This window comes from Oxyura jamaicensis, chromosome 15, assembly GCF_011077185.1.
Source record: "Oxyura jamaicensis isolate SHBP4307 breed ruddy duck chromosome 15, BPBGC_Ojam_1.0, whole genome shotgun sequence".
Lineage (NCBI taxonomy): Eukaryota > Metazoa > Chordata > Aves > Anseriformes > Anatidae > Oxyura > Oxyura jamaicensis.
In genome coordinates, this window is record NC_048907.1 from 2,225,500 (window position 1) to 2,236,234 (window position 10,735).

At 65.8% G+C, this 10,735-nt stretch overlaps 2 protein-coding genes across 8 annotated transcripts in view; one reads left to right on the plus strand and one right to left on the minus strand.

Annotated features, from left to right (window-relative positions):
* Nucleotides 1-8,013, minus strand: part of SH2B3 (SH2B adaptor protein 3) — a 22,467-nt gene extending 14,454 nt beyond the window's left edge. For 2 of the 4 annotated variants that reach the window (XR_004754892.1, XM_035341032.1), the window contains exon 1: nucleotides 5,777-5,921. The gene's annotated coding sequence lies outside the window, so the exon portion shown is untranslated. Of the gene's footprint in view, nucleotides 1-659; nucleotides 802-5,776; nucleotides 5,922-7,380 lie in introns of those variants that run through there. The other 2 variants (XM_035341033.1, XM_035341034.1) reach the window with 2 other exon arrangements.
* A 2,485-nt stretch (nucleotides 8,014-10,498) lies between these two features.
* Nucleotides 10,499-10,735, plus strand: part of PHETA1 (PH domain containing endocytic trafficking adaptor 1) — a 15,466-nt gene continuing 15,229 nt past the window's right edge. Inside the window, exon 1 of one of the 4 annotated variants that reach the window (XM_035340640.1) lies at nucleotides 10,499-10,623. The gene's annotated coding sequence lies outside the window, so the exon portion shown is untranslated. The other 3 variants (XM_035340643.1, XM_035340641.1, XM_035340642.1) reach the window with 3 other exon arrangements.

Sequence of the window (10,735 nt, forward strand, 5' to 3'; positions counted from 1 at the left end):
GGGGGGGGGGGAGGAAATGAAATAAATGGCTGCTGAAATCCCAGGGAGGGAGCTGCCTCGCCTGGCGTTCACCTGGAGACGCGGCCGCGCCGCCGGCACGGCAGGGGGTGAGCGAATGCCCCCCCGGGGGGACGCTCAGAAGGGGCGAGGGGTCTGTCTGTCTGTCTGTCCGTCTGCAGGTGCCAGGGGTGAGCTGTGCCCCCCACTTCCCTGCCACATCCCGTGGTCCCGCACAGAGCGACACGGCTGCTCTTCACCCAGGACCTTGCCCCGTACTTAAACCCTTTCAGCAGGTGGAAACGTGCTTCAGGAGTGGGCTGGGACCCCAGCTGGAAACGCCGTGCGGCTCCCTGGGCTTGCCAGGGAACCCCAAAACACGCACATCCCCATCCACGTGGCTTGGGATATTTGGGTTTTCCTTCCACGGCCACATCCAGATGCTGTAGGCACCCCAGGGCCCTGCCCTGCGGCCGTGGCACTGCTTGGGGTGGCCGCAGGGCTCTGGCAGAACCGTATCGTGCCCGTCGAGCCGGTGGCACCGCTCTGCCAGCCTCGGGGACCGTTTGGGGCCACCAAGAGTCACGAAGCCACCCCAGCGAGCCCTTCAGCGGAGCTCCCTGCAGCCAGCCGTGCTCTGTGGCGCTGTTTCCCCCCTGTACCTTGTGCTGGCCCGCGGCATTTATCGGGGCCGTGCATTCTGCTCAGGCAGGAAACATCCTCCAGCCCGGCCGCATCCTGCCAGGACGGGGCAGGACGGGCTCGGCGGCCTCCCTGCCACGCAGCAGCGCCCGAGCTGCTGGAAGGGGAGGAAAAGTGATTGCATTGCTTGGGGCGGGGTGGGAGGAAATAAATAATAAAATAAAATAAAAACGCAAGGGGCCGGGAGGAAGCGAGCGGGGAGATCTGGACAGCAGCAGCGCGGCGGATCTGGTTTGCAGACGGGGAGGCGATAACGCCGCGCGGCGCTGGGAACGCGAGCCTCTATCTCTGCCGACCCGCCGGGCTTCCTAGTACGTCCTCAGAAGTTTCTAGGCGAGGGGAGATGTTATCAGCCCCCGGCCAGCCCTGGCTTCTCAGAAGAAGCCACGCGGGGCCGGCGGCGCTGCCGGGCGTGCGCCTGCCCGCGGCCAAGCCGAGGCGAGCCCCCCGGCGGGGCCCCCGTGCCGTCTATCAGCGCCGCCAGCCTGCCCGTGACTCAGCACCCTCCGCCTGCGCTCCTGCTTCCTCCGGCGCCCGGGGATCGCCGGCACCACTCGGCCGGCCGCGGCGCCCAGGCACCGAGGGAAGCGGGGAGCCCCTGGGGACAGCGCCCGCGGGGGGCCGGGATGCTGCCGGGAAGGTGGCAACGTCTCCAAAGATTTCACGCTCCGGCTTCGGGAGAGGTTTGCTCTGGGAACGCCGGGCTTCGCCCGCGCCACGTGGTGGGAAGCAGCCCGAGGCCGTTCCCAGCAGTGACGGGCGTTTTCCAGCTGGGACCACGGTGGGAAAAGCAGCCCAGGGAAAAGCTTCCTCCTGCCTGCGACACCACCTTCATCCCCACGCCCTGCCTGGCGGGGACGGACGAGGATGGACGCTCCGCTTCGAGCCAGCTCCAGGGGTGTTTCTTTTTGGCACCGTGGCATTTTGACACTCGTGCCCTGCGGGACGCCACCGAGCCAAAGCGATGGCTGCGCCGGCTAACTGCTTTCCTTTGCACTGGATGAGGAATCCTGCCCTCCCCGGGCACAGCACCGGCGTGCGGTGACCAAAGGCTCCCACCCGGAGCCGCTGGAAGGGCTCGGCGCTGTTTGGGAGGCTTTGGGGTGCAGGGACAGGAGCGCCCAGCACCATCTCTCGAGGACCAGCAGGATGGGACGGGGCGAGGCGTGACAGGACGGGACGGGGCAGACCGGCCGCGGGCGTGCTTTGATGCAGGCTGAGGCGGCAAGCCCGAGCCTGCGCCAGGATCCGGCCCTGCAGCTGCGCCGCCGCTGGTGCTCCCGGGAGATTTAATTAAAACGCTTCCACCACCAACCCCGTTGCCCAACCCGGCGAGTGTGGCGGTGGGTCCCGGCCCCCGAGGCAGCGGGAGGGCCGGATCCAGCACAAGGCTGCTTATTCCTTTACGCTTCCAAAAGGATCGGTGCGTGCACGTTACTCCATGGCACCAGAAGCAGCAGCACGGGGAGGTTTGAGGCCAGCAGGCCTTACCAAAACCAGGCAAGCCCAGCAGGGCTGCAGGATCCGGCCCCATCACGAACCAGCCACGGGGCAGCAGGCAGCGTTTTGGCAAATTCGGAGGCTGCAGGAAAAGCGTTTTTCTGGAGCGAAGCCCACGCCGCCTTGCCCCGTGCCGGGCAGCGCAGCAATCCGAAAATGAAAGCAGCCCCTGGCCGCCGGCCTCCGAGCCAGGGGAACGCGAGCCAGCAGCGTCAGTAGGAAATTTGATTTGTGCGTGGCTCAAACCCCGAAACAACCGTACCCGAACCAGAGGAAAGGCTCTGCGTTTTTTTGCCCGGGCAGCCTCCCTTTTGGAGCCCATTCCAAATTCACCCCAGGGACGATTTTCCTGAGGGGCTGGGTAACGCCCCGGCCAGCCCCGCAGCTCCCCGAGTCACCGAAATACCCGGTTCCCACAATGCTGCGAGCGGGGACATTGTTCCTTCCCAGGATGTCCTCCATGAAAAGAGCTATTCTGAGCCAGGCAGCAGCCTTTTCTTGGCACGGCCCCGCAGCCCGCTCGCGGGGCGGCTGTAAAAAGGCCGGCTTACAATGAACGGCACTTTTCTGTGCCACTGCATCCGGCTGGGGGGCTCGGGGGGTGCGGGTCCCGAGGGTGCCGGGCTTGCGAGGGCCACGAGGCGTGGGGCATCCCCCCCTGGCACGGCTCGGGCTCCGTCCCAGCCTGCGCCCCGTTACTGGATGCGACCCCAGGCGAAGAGCGCAGCTGGGCGCAGCTGTTTGGGGACGGCACCGGAACGCTGACGCCTTGCAGCCGGGGGGGAAGCAGGTCTGGGGCAGGGGGAGAGGAGGGGATGGGCCCTGGCTGCAGCCCCCTGGTGTGGGAAGGTGGGGACGGAGGAGGTAAGGGAGGAGAGCACCCCCACTTCACCCCCCGGGACCTCCTCCGAGCCGGGTCACGACACACCGCGTCCTTTGGCCGGGCGCAGCCACGGGAAGCAGCCCTGGCCCCGCGCTCGCATCCACCCCGTGCAGTTTTATTGCTGCCTTTCAGCTCGAGTTCAGCCAAGCCTCCGCTCCCTCCCACCTGCCTCAGCAGTGGTTAAACGCTGCCCATTTACCCCGGCGTGGGGCGGAAAGTCCCAGCAGCATGACCCAAGCGACTCCATGGGAGGAGACGAGGGCTTGGGGACCCCCGGCCACCCCCCAGAAATGGGCACCCACACACGTAGGGTCACCATAACGTAGCCGAGGACTCTTGGAACAGCTCAACCACATCTGAAAGAGCTCCAGCCCTGGCACTCGCACCCCTCTGCACAACAGGACCCGCGGCTGTGCCCTGCCTGTCCCAGCTCCCAGCCCACGCTGCTGCCAGGGACACGCAGGGATGGCAGCGAGCACAGCCCCAGAGGACAATTCCCCCCTGGGGCTGGAAGCACAGCTCGGGAAGGCTCGGGGATCCCTCTGGGAGCATCGCCCCGTGGCGGTGAGGATTCCCAGGGGTCTGGCAGAGGCTCACAGTGCAACATCACGGCCCTGAGAAGCTCCGCGCTGTCCCCAAGTGTGACCCGCTGCTGTGTCACCCCATGGGGTCACAGGGACCTACTGCCCTTCTGCTGAGCTGCAGCGACAAACCCACGAGTGGCAGGGAGCTTTGCGGGGCGGATTTCGCTCTCCTGTCCCCACTTTCTAACAGGAGACACGCACACCGTGGTCCTGCCCGGGCTGCGCAGCTCTGCAGGCACCTTAAAGCACTTTAAAGCTGGGGGGAGATCCGATGGGTTGGCTTCCCCGAGACCCCCAGGTACAGACGGGACGGAGACATCCCAGCTGCATCCCGGGGTCGCTTGGCCCACGGGAAAGCACCGGGGCAGGACCCGTGCACCCACCACCGCCGCGTCGGGCGCTCCACGGGGGCTCCCACCCGGCACACACTGCTCCGTGCCGCGGCTGCTCCCTGTGGGCTGCCCTCCTGATGTGCTTCGTGTCGCTCTATTAAACACATCGCTGCCACGGAGGCGTGGGAGACACCAGCTGCAGGCTCTCCCCCTCCGTGCCGTGGCGGTCCCGGGGCTGGATCAGGCCCTTCCTCCTCGCCGAGCCGCAGCGGCGCTGGCAGCGCCACAAACCCTGCTGGCGCACAGCTCTTGCACTTTCGCTTCGTCTCGCTTGCTGGGATTTGTCCAAACGGCTTCGCCGTGCCCCGGTGCCTCAGCGGAGAGCCCCGACGGGCTCCCCCGAACAGCCAGGGGGGGAGGTGAGAGGTTTGCCCCCCCCGGCAGAGGAAGCAAAGCCCCTGGAAAGCCTCACAAACCTCTCCGGGGCAATACGTGGTGCGGGCAGAACCACCGCCCTGTGGGCTTCAGTGAAACCAAAAGGCTCTTTTCAGGCACAATAAAGATATAAAAGCGAAGGGGTAAAAAAAGAAATAAAAAGCAGTACTCGAGAAGGTGGGGGGGGGGGAACGCACGAAGACAAAGCCCTCCTTGCGCCACAGGCGAGTTAGAAAAGAAATCAGAGGCGCTGATCTCGTCCCAAACAAGTCAAAGCAAAAGCTGCCAGTAATTTCACAGGCCTTTAAACCCCGGCCCGCAGCCTGCCGGCACAGCCCGACGGCACACGGGGCACACGCGAGCGCGGGCGGCGCGAGGTCCCCGCACCGGCCACCTCCTTCCTCCAGCTGCTTTCACTACCTAAATGCAGCAACCCGAAAAGTCCCCGGGGCCGCCAGCCCCCACGGTTCCAGCACATCTTGAAGCAATTTGCAACAACAAATGTCGAAATCGCAGCTCGACAACTCGCCCCGGTTTCCTTGACAGTAAATCCCAGCCCGGGGAAGCGGCGACCACGGTGCTCCCAGCGCGGGGGGCAGCGGGTCGGGGCTCTCCGCGGGCGCTTGGCGCAAGCGGCGCTCAGCACGCCGGCAGGGCACGGGGAGGCCGGCAGGATGCTGCCTGCCAGGGCATTGGCCTGGTGCTCACGGTCCCCGTGTGCCTGCCAAGCCGGGCAGAGCCCAGGAGCCAACAAAGTCCCCGGGGAGCAGAAAGGCAGAGCAGCTTGGCAAGCTCGGCGCTGGCACGTCCGCTTGGCACCCGCAGCGGCCAAGGGGGCAGAGGACAAGGGGGCAGCGGGGGAGGGGCAGGTGGGGTACGGCCCCCACGGGTGGCGTGCCCCCCCCCAAGGGTGGCTGGGCATCACCCACAGGGTCCTGCACCCTCCCCAAGGGGCCACCGAGGGGTGCTGCAGGGCTCTGGGGAGGCACGGGGGTGGTTGGGTGCATGCTGCACCCATGGAGCAGGGGGGGGGGCGGGAGGGGGGTGCCGGGACCCCAAAGTGCCGCAGGGAACCCCAAAAAAGGAGGGACCCAGGGTTAAAGGCGTGCTGGGAGGAGGGGGAGGGAGAGAGAAAGCAGGTCCCGGGGGTGCCAGAGGCTGGGGAGCTGAGATAAAGGAGCAAGGGAAAGGGGCGCGGGGCGATCGCGTCCCCGGGGTGGGCGAACCGAGGGCAGAAGCTCCGCGCCGGGGGCACCGCGGGGCTCCCCCCTCCCGCTCCCTTCCCTCCCCGCCGCCACTTTCGTTTTGCAGCCGCCGCTTCCCGGTCTCGGCCCCGCCGTTACCTGCAGGAGAAGGCGTCCGGGGGCCGCTCGCCCATGGCGGAGCGCGGCGGAGCGCCGGGCCCGGGGCGCACCCGGGGGAACGGGGACGACGGGGACGACGGGGGCTGGACGGGACGGGACGGAACGGGGCTGGACGGGGGCGCACGGCTCGGCTTAGGCAGGAAACCGAGGCAGGCGGCTCCGCATTTCCGCCGTGCGGAGCCGCGGCGGCGCGGGGCGCGGACCCCGGCCCCGGGCGTTATGTAAACGGAGCCGCCGAGGGCGGAGGCTGCGCGGGGGCGGAGCGGGAGCGGAGCGGGAGCCGCAACCGGAGCCGGAGCCGGGTCCCCGGCGGCGCCCCGCACCGGTCGTTCCGCGGGTGCGCCCCGTTCCGGAGCCGTTTTATCTTATCGCCTCCGCGCCCGCGGAGCAGCCCGGACAAACAGCAGGCTGAGCTCTTCTGGCTTACAGCGCCGGCACGGCTCGGGGTTGGGTTGGCTTGGGGTTTTCTGGGGGCTGAGCGAGTTCTTGGGGGCGTCTGGGGAGTGTTTGGGGGCTCGGGGTGGTGCGGGGAAATGGGGCTCGGTTCCGCAGCCGGGACACGAGGGCCTCCGCGGGGTGGCGGTGGGTGAGCTGCTGTCGCAAAGCCCGGTTCTCAGCATTTTCCTCTGCCTTTTAGCCAAGGAAATCGTCTCGCTGCAAAAGGGAAGGAGCAGGGCCAGCCGCTGTGCCCCACCACGGGTGACAAATGGCTTTGTCCCTCAGGCCCAGCCCCAAGCAGGGGTGAGGACTTGGTGGGTGCCCATGGGCCAGGTCTGGCCACCCCAGGGCTGTCCTGGTGCTGTCCCTGCCCCAGGGGAAGAAGGACGGCACGGTGGACCTGTGGCTGCCCACCCCGTGAGCCATGGGAAAGGGGAGGACGATAAACTTTCACTGCACCTTTTTTCCAGGAAAAGGCTGGCTTGTGGTCTGTACCGTCACGTCTGGCCCACCGACATCGCCCACCCGCGTCACCGCCTGTCCTGAGGGCTCCTTCAGGGCCTCGTCCTCCCGTGCCGCACGCAGGCGGCAGCAGCATGGGGCCGGATGGGCCCTCCCGGCCCCACGGACCCCGACGCAGGGCGCACCGGAGCCGCCGCAGAGCAGCCCTGCCCAGGGGCTCGCCCAGCATGACAAACCGGGGAAACCCAAGGACGTGGCAGGCGGGGATTTATAGATGCCACTCGATCGATATGTGGGTGTCGGGAAGGCGGAGACTGCAGGGAGCTCAGCACCACCGCCGCCCTTACAGAGCGGGCCGAGGCATGTGGGGCTGCTGGGGAGCAGGCGGCGGTGTGCCAGCACAGCGGGTCCGTCCCCCGAGGTGCTTTAAAACAGCCGCTCGCCCCTTTCATACCCAGTCTGGGCAAAAAGCCTCAATGGGAAACCCACCCTGTGCCGGGGCGGGACAGCAGGATGTGGTGCTGTGCCCTGTGCTGGCCCCGTAGCCCCCTCCAACCCCCCCGGACCCCGAGATGGGGCAGAGCTCTGCTGCAGTGTTGCAACCCCACAGTCCCCTTAGGCATCGCCTGCTGCGGGGTGCAGGGAAACACCACGCGCATGTGGCCGGGGTGCAGAGGTCTTACCTTAAAAGCTGCTTTTTAATTCCTCCTGCCGATGCTTCATGCATGCTTGCACCTTCTGCCTGGGTTTCCGAGCACAGACGAGCGGGCGGCGGAGCCCGGCTCCTGCCCTCCTTCCTCCTGCCCCTCCAGTCCCAGCCCGGAGCTTTGCAGTTTTCTCGGTGATCTCCAGCTCTTTCAAAAGCACCCTCTCAGTGCTCTCAGCCCCTACGGCTCACGATTTCTCTTTTGTTTTGCTTCCTGTACGGATTTTTTTTTGCAGTCCCCGACTACTAATTCACTCCCACTGACTTCTGCTTTTTCTGTTTGTTTGCGCCGAGCTGCGCAGATGCCCTTGTGCAGGCACACGCCGCCGCTTCCCTTCTGCTGTGCGCTGGGCTCAGCTTTTAACCATTGCAGCTTTCCCCTCCTGCAGAAGCCTTTGCCCACGTCCAACCATCCTTCCCACTTCTCTTTAACTCCCTCGCTCTCACCCACTTCGTTTTCTGGATGCTCCTGGTGCTTTGGAAAGGCACGTCTGCATTTCCCAGGGTGTGACGGTGACCTCTGCCACCCCGGGCTGAGATGAAGGTTCCCCTCTCTGCCTGGAGGCGATTTTAGGGGGTGACAGCTGGAAATGGGGGGCTGCGGGGTGTCCTGGCTGAGCCCCCCCAAAAAAACTTCAGGCTGGTTTTTTGCCTCCTCCTTCAGAGGGCGGGGCGGGAGGTGGGAAGGGTGGTGAGGGTGGTGGTGAGGGTGGTGAGGGTGACGGTGGTGAGGGTGAGGGTGGTGGTGGTGAGGGTGATGGTGGTGGTGATGGTGACGATGGTGGTGAGGGTGATGGTGAGGGTAATGGTGACGATGGTGCTGATGGGGATGGTGATGCTGACGGGGATGGGGATGGAGGTGATGCTGGTGATGGTGCTGGGGAAGGAGGTGATGCTGATGCCGGTGCTGCCACCTCGAGCCGTGCCCCCAGCGCCTCCCCAGCCCCGCCGCACGGCCGGGCTCCAGGTGCCACCTCCCGGGCTGCCGCGGCACTGCACGGCGCCGGGGCCCCCGCTCTGCCCCGGGGCTCCCCCGGCCCGGGGGGCGGCCCAGCTCGCCCCCGACGTGGCTGGGAGCACCCCAGCACCCCACGGTTCCGAGTTTGGCCCCGCCGAGCCAGCGCTGCCCGTGAGTCAGAGGCTGCCTCGGGCACCTCTCCGAGCTGCGGTGCCAGCTCGCCCGTCCGTCACCGCTCGTGGGAGCAGCGGGAAGCGGATCCCAAAGGCAGTGTCCAAAAAAGGGTGCTCAGCAACCTCTCTTCTCCTCTCAGCCCCTCTTCTTCTCCGTTTTCCCACGTGCCAGGCGAGGTCAGGGTGGGCGTTCAGTTATCTTGTCCGCCCTGCCTGGGGAAACCGAGGCACAGGCTCCGCTCCCCCGGCTGGGAGCCCACTGCGGAAACATCACGGGGCTGCTCGGAAGGGGAAGTGCTGGAGGCCGTGCAGAGACATGTGGCCATCCCAGGGGAGACCCAACGGGAAGCAAAACTCACGGGGAATTTTGCTGGAGATTCTGGAAGAATTTGGGTGATTCTCCAAAGCAGCCACCAAGGGGCTCCCCAGGAAGGGGCCGGGCACCCAGCGGGCGAACAACGTCTGCTAAAGGGGCTGCACGAAGCAGTCGGGGGGGGTTTGGAGTCCTGGCAAAGGACTGTGGTTGCTTTTTTTTTTTTTTTTTTTTTTTTCAGTTTCCCAGGCTGGTTTAAAAAAGGTCTTGCTTCTCCCCACGGGCCTTCCCCCTCCTAATCTGGGTGTGTGTGCGAAAGGGCACCTCGCAGCGAGGCGGCGAGATAAGCGCGGCAGAGAGCCAAGGCTTCACACCAGTGGCCTTGAACAGAGCCACTCAGCTCAGGAGGAAAGATAAAGCCCGGATGGTTTTAGTGCTGTTTTAAATCCCTTTTTACAGACCGAAAGAGAAAGTCTGCAGGTGAGGGAGGAAGCCCTTGGTGAACTGAAAACCTCTGCCCCGAGCAGAGATTGCAAAGCCTGGAGCACAACCCGCAGGCAACAGTTGTTGCCTACGGCAGGATTTCTTAGTCGGTGTCCTTCAAAACAAATGCCAGCACCATTTTTGCTGAACCATACACATTGCTGAACAGGGCAACGAAGGAACTGCAGGAAATGGACAGAGATAGGGAGAGCAAAGCCTTGAGGCTGGTATTTATTGGGCACGGTGAGGATGGAAGCGCTGCCGAGGTGGCCCTTGGGCTGGTGGTGCTTTGAGCACGGATGGCTTCTCCCAGCAAAGGTTTGTGGCTGTCCCAGGACGTGGATGTGTCAGCTGGACCCGCTCAACCCTGGCCTGGATGGAGCAAGCTGGCCGCCTGGCTGAGCGCATCAGTGGCTCGAGTGCCGCGCGGCTTCCGCCGTCAGGAAGCAGCGAGGGGGTCGCAATCCCTGCCCACGCAGTTGCACAACGCCCGGTGCCTCCAGTGCCTGCACCAGCCCAGCTAACGGCTCATCGCCCGCCGCTTTCCAGCTCCTCGCACTGGTCATCACCTGCCCCCAGACGGCTGGCCAGACCTCAGCGTCTCTCAGCTCTTCCTCAGCTTCTTCTTCAATGCCTCCTCTCCCCCCACATGGACACAGCCCCCTCTCCGACCGCTTTGTCCTCTCCCAAGGACACGGCTCGGAGCGCAGGAGAGCAGCCAGGACTTGCAGCTTGGCACTGCACCAAGCAGCTCTCCCACGCACACAGGACCGGCCTCGCCCCTGCTGCCTTTTCCTCCAGCCCTCCCCGCTGAGCTTGTAGCACCCAGCCGTCCCTCGCCCTCTGCCAGGCGCTCCTGGGCGCACACACCGAAGGGCTGACTCTAAAATTCAGCGTTGTCCACTGCTGTCAGCACGGAGCTCCTGGTTTTCCACCTGTGCATCCATCCATGCGTCTGTGCACCCCTGCATCCATCCCCCCACACATCCATGCACGCACACATCCATGGATGGATGGATGGATGATCCATCCATGCACCAACGCATCCGTGCACCCATGCACGCATCCACCCCTGGGTGTGCGCCTCCCAGGTCTGCATTTGTGCCCCTCGCCGCGACCCCCAGGGGGCTGGGGCCAACCCGGGTCCCCAGCCAGGGCCGTGGCGAGGGGCGGTGGAGGAGGAGGAGGAGTAAGAGGAGAAGAAGGAGGATGAGGAGGAGGAGCCGGGAGGCAGCGCTCCGCCCGCGGGGCCTCCCCGAGCCGCGCCGGAGCCTGGGGAGCCGAGGACAAAAGGTGGCCGGGGGGGACCGGGGCGGGTGGAGCCGGGACCGGGCTGGAGGCGGGGGCGGTGTCGAACCGAACCGGAGCGGGAACCGGAGCGGGAACCGGAGCGGGAACCGGAGCG